Below are 9,876 nucleotides of genomic sequence, written 5' to 3' on the forward strand. Positions count from 1 at the left end.
ACCTATTGGTAACTCTATGAAGGTAATCACAAATTATGACATCCCATTCTCTATTGTTCATCCCTACCCATTTTTATACAGACATGCACTGAACCTATGATTCTTTTACCAACATATTTAAATATGTCAATTTCACAGTTCAGTACTGTCCAAAATATATTCAAAGCATACTAATAATACTACAACCTTGGTATTATAACATATAGACATCCAACATATAAACTTCAGGTATTTAAAATAAAGTAAATTTTATTTTTCAGAAAAGTGACCTGGTTGATTCAGTGCTTTTAAGGCTCTGCCAGAATCTCCATTATGGGAATATTTCATTCTTTGTGCAACTGAACTGGTTTAGCTTTTGGTCTTACACTTTTGTTCTACAAGCAACTTCATGTCTCCTGAAAAAAACATTCTTTGGACGTGACTGCATACAGAAGCATTACTGCTTCGAGTTCACCAGGGGTTAGTGGTACAGCCCCATTAGCATAGATCTGGTTGCAATGCTATAGATGTGCTTATACCAATATAGCTTCTACCTCTGTGGAAAAGGGGAACAAAATATCTCTCCGGGAGGCACTGCACGTGGCCTTGTAATGATACAAGAACTTGAGGACTTTGGAACTGGAAACAGGAGCTGAGCAGAGACTCTGCTAGTGGAACCATCTCCGCCTGGGTACTTGGAACCTCCCTTATGTTAACTGCTGCTATCCTAGGTGGTAGCCAAGAGGTACTGGCCACTTTGTAAGCCTGAACTATTTTATCTCTGTTTGATTTGATTTGATATAAGAATTTTGATAAAATATTATACCTCTAACCTGAATAATCATACTGGTACACAAACTTTCTGTGGGGTATTGACTGGCTCAGTGAATCGGGAGTTTAAAGCAAAACTTGCATCTGGAGATTAATTCAGAAGACATGACCACTAAGTCGTTCTGTAGCTTTCTGAAAAATTATATAAACCACTCTGTTCTTCAGGCTACAAAGCTTATATGCTGTCAGGGAATTTTTCAAATGTAATGACTGCAATGTACTGTATGGCTCTTTGATGAAAGGCCACGTGGAAGTGATACTTCTCATATAAGTATTTTCATGCTGATCTTTGCTGTACAAATCCAACATAATTATGTTGATCCTGAGTCTACTACCACTGAAGTCAATGAAAAAATATATTCAGTTCACTAATTTGGATGGATGAGGCTGTTTAAGAAAAGTCAGTCAACTGTTGCTTTAGTTGTTGGCTTTAGAAATGAAATGTTCACAATTAGAAAGTAACCATTTCATGTTTTCTGTTTCCTAAACTCCAAAACATTTTTTTTATTATTTTATGTTAAGCTTCCTTTCAGCAGATCTGAGTGCACTACAGATTTTAGGACCCTGAAATACCAAATCTCAGCTTGTAGCATGCCAGCTGCTTCAAATGGAGTTCTGTATCCAGTGCCAAAAGAGCTCAGATGTTAGTCATGTCTGTCATTTTATTTAGTTAAAAGAAAAAAAAGAAAAGAAATGCAATAAAAAACTAAATATCTAAATCTTTGATGTGAGCTAAAAAGATCATGTTACGCCTGAAATAGCAGCTTTCCCACGCAGCCTGGGTCTTTCCTAGATCAGATTTCTCAGAAGGGCACAGGGGCTGATTCTAAGCACAGCAAAGCCAGCATTGGGACCCTCTCTTACTTCAGCCAGCTTTGGATCAAGCTAAATCTACACAATTCAATTTGAAGTGAGTGGTATGTTGCAAATGACTAGATGGTTTTAGAAATGTTGTAGAGCAGGAATTGTTCTTTAATATAAACCCAGAACAAAACCAGACCCCTTGAATTATAAAGAGAATTTTTTTAAATGATCTAGTTGGGTACTGTCTGCATTAAAAATTCCACCACTTGATAATATCAATTGACTAATTGCAGTATTGTTAATGAAATACCCTCCCCCCAGAGAAGTTACAATGATGCTTTTTACTATTATAGCTATTTACATACCTTGATACTGGTATAACAGGAGAGTTTGTACCAGAATAACTCTGTTAGCATAAAACGTACCTAATATACTACTAACTGAGGTTATTATGCTGATTCAATTTGCAGATGCAGATAATCCCTTACACCTCATTCTCATCACCTTATGAATTGTATGTAGCTTTACAGACAGACTCTAATGTAAACTAAGGATTTTCAGTTAGCTAGTTATGTGAAGGAGCCTCCAAATAAATGCCAATATGTATAAAGCAGACGCAAAGTGATTTTTACTGTAAAGAAAAAGCAGGCCTTTCTTATAGTTGTTGCATTTAAGCAGGCAACCAGTGATGACAAATGTCCTTTCTAAAATCACTTTCTTTTTTATTCTAAACAGTATCATGTGGGGATTATTTTTCCTATTATTCCAGTCTTCCCCTTCCAACACGTACACTTTAGACATCTGTCAGCTAATACAGCAGATTCTCAATTCATCTAATTTTGCTTTCCTGGCCATTTAGGCTGTTTAACTACATTGCCACTAGTGCATGTGAGACCATTTAGTACTGATTTCAACATAAAAGATAAATACGAACCAAAAATGCCCCAATGTCTGCACACTTCAGTTACTGACTGTCATATTGCTAGGTATTTATCAACATTTTTTTGCCCAGATACCATTTTAATTTGAGAAACAAGGAACTGCCTGTGGAAGTCTTCAAAACTTCCAGCAGGGAACCATTCAGGCATTTCTATCAAAAGTAAAAGCTGTTATAAAGGTAGAGGACAAATTGCTGGCAGCTACATTCACTGAACAGCAGAAAGGCTGTTATCTGGATGGCCATAATTAGAAAAAAAAATTAAAACTAGACATCCAAAGTAACATATCACAAATTCAAATGAAATTTCATACAGGTCATCAAAATGGTGGAGTGTTTTTTACAGTCCAGCATGCCCCTATACCAGCAAATTCAAGATCTGTCAGACCAAAAGGATAAGCAAATTCCAAAGACATGATGAATTCTCCTTGAAGTATGTCCAGCCATCACACACACAACTGCCAGGTATGTCAGCCACTCCCCTCCAGCCAAGGAGAAATAGAGAACTGAAACCATGGAAGACTTTTCAAATATATACTGTCTTGATGAACTGCACTCAGAAAATAAATGAAAGCCTGAGCCATCTATGAAAAACTTTGATATGCATTGCATAATATGCTTCCTGCTTGATATACCAGCATATGGGATTTTGTCATAAATCTCATTATGTCCAATGAAACTAAAAATAATTACATACCAGGAACACCTATGTGAAAAGTTCGTATTGAAAACTGGAAACCTCCAAAATTTGGTTTGATGTTCCTATAGAAAACAAAAACGAGGTACTCACACACTGCAGAGCAAAAGTAACAGTTTCTCAGTTTGAACCAGTTTGTTCCTGCAGTTTGGAACTACAAATATGGGTCTCTGAGATCTGAACAATCACACCTGGTTCAGATCTGGCAGGGTTGGAACATTGTTGTAGCCATGACAGTTGTGGAAATATGCGAGACGCAAGCTATTTTTGGCGATCTCTTTCATTGGACTGGCTGCATAGTTGGGAAAGATGGTAGACAAGCTTTCAGGCACAAAGTGCTCTTCAGGCTGAAGGAAGCCTGAAGATGGGTACTTCATGCCTGAAAGCATATCTAACATCTCTCCCAAACAGGAGCAGATCAAGGTGGGGTGGTGGTGTGGTCGCATTCTACTTTGATTTCCACTGCGGCATAGGACAGAGGGATCCAGCTCCTCTGCTGGGGGGTGCAGCTCTCCTAGGCAAGCTGTGACTCAGTGCTGGCCCAGCAGAGACAGTGAGCTATTTCTACTTTCTGTGCAGACTGGGGTAGGAGGTGGGGTGGATATTGTGCCAAACACTGGAGAGCCACAGTGGCAGTGCTACCTAATGTAGCTTGGGCTCCCTGCTGCTGTGGTGCGGCTGCGCATACAGGCTCTTGCTGAGGGACACTTGCCTTTCTAGGGAGGAAAGTGGGTCATGACCTCTGGGAACCAATATGGAGGGGCACCAGACTGGGGGCCCCCCAGGGAGCCTACACTGGGCAGGGGAATTCTGCAGTCATAGTACAGGGACCCCAGCTGCAGCAGTTGGATCCTGAACCATGCCACAGGAGCACCTAAGTGCTGCGAGCACAAGATCATGTTAAAGGAGAAGGGAGCAATGGGTGTACACAGGTCCACCCCAACCATCCAACACAGGGTGGGAAAGGGGTTGTTCCCCGCTCCCTCAAACGCTGGCTACAAAAAAAATCACATTTATTCTGGGAGAAACCACTTTATTCTAGAATAAAGTGCAGTCATTCAGGCATCCACATCTGTTGTCCCTGGATTGCATCACTGAATCAGTGGCAGAAAAGCAGCAGTGCACTTAGCCATTCATTAAACCCTGATTGGAAGGGAGATGCAAATACATACCACTCCTAGGACTTTTCTGTTCTGGAACAAATGCAGTTATTGTTCCTAGCCATTGTTCCTGCTCCTGGGGGGACACCCCATGGTGACCGAGCCCAGGACAAGGAGCTTGGACCCATCTTCAGCATGCTGTTCCCCCAACCCCTGTCAGCAAAGGGTGACACAGCCTCATACCCCCTTCTCAAAATCTTAAATCTGTCCATGCTCCCAGTTATATATACACATACACAAAATACCCCAACAACTTGTTTCTCTCATTGTATGTGCTTCTGGATTGCTTGATTCAAAGTTGATTGTATTTTCTTTCAAATAACAGAGGTAGTGTAACATTCGTTTTATTAGTATCTTATCTTTTCACCCTTTTTTCCAAGAGCATTTTCTATCTTATCAGATTGATCTCTGCTCACAGTTCAGCTCCTGTTATAATGCTCTGTTTCACATGCTTACCAATAAGCAGCCACTTATATACCATGGCCTACAGTACTCATATTACATGTACTAAAAGATTGCTGAGAACATTAATGGAAAAGCAGCTGCATCTTTTATGAAGGTGTCATATAAGGAATTTAAGTTAGCCAATAATAACCTTGTCAGGTAGACTTGTAACACTCTGGGGGAAAGAGACTAGGAAAAACCCCTTAAAGGCTGTCAAGATCATGAAAGTGTATCACACACTAGATAATTCGCCATCTGCGCATCCTGTAGACACACTGCAACTGGCTTCTCAATTCAGCTGATCCTCTGAAAATCAAGCCAGTAGAGAAGCAGAAAAGAAAAATCAATGCAAATGGGTCTAAAGCTTACTCCATGACACTGCTGACATGTCATTGAGCACGTCCTTCACTGTATCATGGCCATCATTAAGTTTAAAAGTTAAGTTTGAAAGGAAATTTCATAAATCTCTTTTGCGTGTGTCCACAGACTCAGCCAGACAACCCTATATCAGACCACTGTCAGGTTCTCTCTTAGCCAATAAGGCTAGAAATTCCAATTTCTTCACATTTCCTTGCAAGTACCTTTAATTTGCATTTTAACTTAGAATTCATGCAGGATGTATAAAGAGTTTACATATGTCCCTGTGAGGAAGATACCCTGTAATATTAGTTTTAACCTGGAAAATGAACCAATCTCCACTTGCAAAGGCAGTTTAAGCACCAGTCAATTAATTGATCGCTGCTACCTGTTGGTGTAAACAAATTGTTCTAACCTCACTGTTCAGCAGATTTTAAAAACAAATTATCTTAAATGCTCCTACTGCAATGCAAACTTGAAAATGCCTGAGAACAGCATCTGCAGGATAAAACCAATAGGGCAGCAGTCTCTCTGATGTATTTTATTAAAGGAAAACTGCTGGGAAACTAGAGAAAAGAGCTGTTGCTAATTTGCCCTCAAACCAACATAACTGCGAAATGAGCATTTTTTCCAGGCCAGAATTGAGTGACATGCCTCACCATGGTTTGTCAAGCAGGCACAACGAGTATGTAGTTACTGATACAGACTGAAAAGGAAAGGAAGACATATACTAGATGCAATGCAGGTTCACTCAAGATACACAGGCTGATGAAAAGTTTTGGGGAAAGCTATAGCTTAACAAAAATGCTTCCAACTCTCCAAGAGAACTGGAACTAAACTTAGACATTTTTCAAAGCTTCCAATCAAACTATACAAAGAGCCACCAGTATCAATTGCAGCATACTGTAGACATGGTTGATGACTGATCTTCCCCAAATTTGGATGGCTAGACCCCTGGCTTGCTGTACAGACATAATAAAGATCATGGCCTGTGATTTAACACATTCTCTACTAGCTATGTCTTGTCTTGGAAATGGAACAAAACTCAGCTCAACCATAATTTTTAAAATGAATTCCCTTCCCCAAAATACAACATTTCCAGCTAGAGCTGGACGATAAATGTACCTAAGGCGTAGGATGAAGGAGCGTCCCATTAGACTCTGTCTGCCAAAAGTGTGGGATACAAGTCCAAGGGGACTGTTGTACAAACCTTCCATGATGCTATATGATGTGTTCTGTGCAGATTTCATTGTCAAAGAAAAGAACATGGCCAAAACCCTGGAATCTCCTTTTGTATGCTTCCCAAGGTCTCACATCAGTATTACAGCCATTGGCTATCTTCCCTGAGAGTGCCACATGAGGATCAAATCAAAAGCAGACGGTCAGAGCAAAGTGCTCTAGGGCAGTAATACTAACCAAAGAAGGAAGTATCATGAAGCTGAACACTGTTCTTACTGAAGCAAATAGCAAAAAACTTCCAATGACTTACATGGGAGGAGAATTGGGCCCACCTGGCCTCACAAAAACACAGTGAAAACACAGTGAAACTGGCTCAGTCCTTTATCCTGTCAAGATCCATAAGCTGAGAGCCTTTCAGCTCACTTACTGTGCGAGTGGGATTTGTTTTTCATTTTCCCTTTATTAAAACCTGCTCTCCTATGACACTAAAGCTTCCATTTCAGTACTTGCAACATCAAGAGTTAAACTAGCCAAAATTACTACCCCATCACTATTAAACACTATGATGAGCTAATATTACTGAGCAAGGAATTTTGGGTAACCTTCAGTACTTGCTTGTCAGCTCTGATAGGTTTTTTTATTAAATCCTGAATATTCAATTTATTTGTATTGCTTATTACTTTGCTGCATTTAATACATCTAACTAAATATCATAATGGTTAAAATAGGCATCCACTTGGATAGAAATCACTGAGCTCGTTAACTCTTGGGTAATGGAATTAAGGACATGAATGCTATCCAGGTATGTGTTCATGGTGTTATTACACCATGGTTGTATCTGCATACGCTGTGGCAGACGGAAGCCAAGGCTAGTCTTTTCACAAGTGTTCACTAGCTGAGGATCCTTCATTCTACAGTGCCTATTTATGGATATCTAGGGCCTGACCTTGATGTGAACAGCACTCACAGCTCCCACGACCTCACATGGAATTGTAAGTACTTAGCCTTGAAAACTAAGCCCAGGGTGTCTCCTGTGGGGCCCACGAAACTGGCACACCCACAACTAGCCAGCTACGGAAAGAACTAGAAGTCCTGACTCCTGCTTCTCTGTTCAACTTCTATGTCACATTCTCTACTCACGGGGAAAAATTAATGCCCAGATTCCCACCACTAGAATATTTTGAATGAACTAAAGTAAAATCATAACTAGGCTTGGCAGGGTTCAGTTTTTATTGGTAAACACTGATAAACGTTGATTTCACGCCACCCAGAGCGACAACAAAATATCTCCATCATTGATGATCAAAATTTATAAAAAGGGGACATCAGAAAAATGATGGCTGATAGAGTACGTGATGACAGGGGGACCAGTCCTACAAAACTGTGCTGACTGTAGTTTGGACTACAACTCCTAGAAACCCCAGGGGACTGGGAAAAAAGGAAGAGGACGTGACAAAGCGGATGAGGGAGCTTCAGGTGAGCAGAGCCGGGATTGGTGGAAACTGCCACTCAGCTGGTAGCAGTCCTACAATAATTATGTTTGTCAGGGCGGGCGGTTAAGCTGCACTATAAATACTATATGGTCATTAATAAATTGTCTGCCCCTCCCCCCACACCTCTAATTTCATGCATCCTGAAAACTTACATGGATAAAAATAAACGTAAATGCTTAAAAATAAACACCATTGTTATCCATAAAACTTATTTAAAAATATAAACTGAATTCCGCCAAGCCTAATCGTAACAAACAATATCCCCCCTGGGTGCTCTTGGTCGTGTGCAAAAAAAAGGCAAAACTCAGCATGTGGGTAAACTGAAAGACAATGTAGTGTACTTGGAAGTACTGGCTAAACTCATTTAAAAGCAGAGGGATTTAAAGTTCAAGTAATGTAAAAAATTATTTGGCCACTGATTTAGAAGCTGATCTCTGCTACATGTACCTCTTGGCAATAACACTGTGGGAACTGGTGAAGCAGTAGAGCCTGCTCTAATGCTGGTCTTAGAGCCCTCCTTGATGTGTATTGGCAGATTAATAGCTCCTAGTTTACCCAAAACCTCTCATTCTACTTTCTCAAATGCTAGCCGAGTCTCTAGTTTCCTGAGTGCTCCCCCTCCTATTTTCTGATTAATTTCTTCTTTTCTTGCCAGATTTTCCCATTTTCCTTTCTGTTTGTATACATTTTTATTTTGGTTTTTGGTACTCTCTCCCTAGTTTAACTGGTTCATGCTCCTATCCACTTCTGAAAATGAGGAGCTTCTGTCTGGTGGCACTATAGAGCCCAACATTAGATATTTTCCCAGGAAGAAAAATGGAGCCTGAATGTCAAGGAGCTGGCCATGGCTGTCTTCACAAAGGGATTTGGGAGGTGAGATTTTCTGTCCCGTCAATGCTTTTCTCTGCTCTGAATCGCTGAAACAGTCTGGCTTCCATCAAGGGGAGCCTGCCCGTCAGAAATGCTGCTTTAGGGGAGTAATTGAATACCTTCATATTTGAAGGGTGAACCTGGATAATTACAAACCTGCCCCCCACAACTCTGTTCCAGCAGATGTATTCTGGGAACTTTTGTGCCATGGAAGGCTATACATTTAATTTGTTATAGGCTGAACTCTTTACAAGCAAAATCAATCAGGCTGCTACAGCAAGAAACGAAAGTTTCAAGAATACCAGACACAGAAAATTTAGTAGGGTAAGAGAGTTCATTTTAATGAGCTACCTGCCTCCATTTCTTCCTCACTCAAACCATTTTGTGAGAATTATTAGGAAATTAGATCATTGTCAGATAGGTATCAACAAGTGTTCCAGTGTCCACTTCATGAACACCAAGCTATTTTAGCAACCCACCCAAAACCAACCAGCTGTTCCTCCACATGTTACAATTAGAGGACAATCTTTGGAGAATGTTGACCATTTCCCCTACCTTTCCCAAAAGTACACCAGATAAAATCTGCCAATGCTGCCTTTGGATGCGTCTGAAATAGTGTTCTGATGATCGTGGAACCAGGATTCAAACCAAGCTTCTCATCCCTACCCTATTGTATGGGTGTGAAAATTAAACAAGATATCAAAAACCTGGAAGTTTTGGAATGTTACCATCAATGATGGCTTCAGAAAATGTTCCAGATCAATTGGAAGGGGAGAGGAATGAACACCAGCATTCTGGCTCAAGCCAACCCCACCAACATGGAAGCCATTTTTGTATGGTAGCAGCTCCACTGGACAGGACAGATCATAAGCATGCCTGATAACCAGCTCCCAAAACCAGTCCTATACTCCCAACTCACCAGAGGTCACTGCTCTAGAGGTGAGGAAAAGAAGAGATTCAAGGATACCTTAAAGGTCAGTCTGAAAAAATGCAGTATTAACCTCAGTATCCAGGATCCCCAGGCACTGAATTGCCCTCAGTGGTTCTGGGACGTACAAGGCACCTATCATTTCAAGCAAACTCACCTTACTATGAAGGCAGGCAGATGAGAAAGAAAAAGGGAAA

Source organism: Alligator sinensis, unplaced genomic scaffold, assembly GCF_000455745.1.
Source record: "Alligator sinensis unplaced genomic scaffold, ASM45574v1 scaffold291_1, whole genome shotgun sequence".
NCBI lineage: Eukaryota > Metazoa > Chordata > Crocodylia > Alligatoridae > Alligator > Alligator sinensis.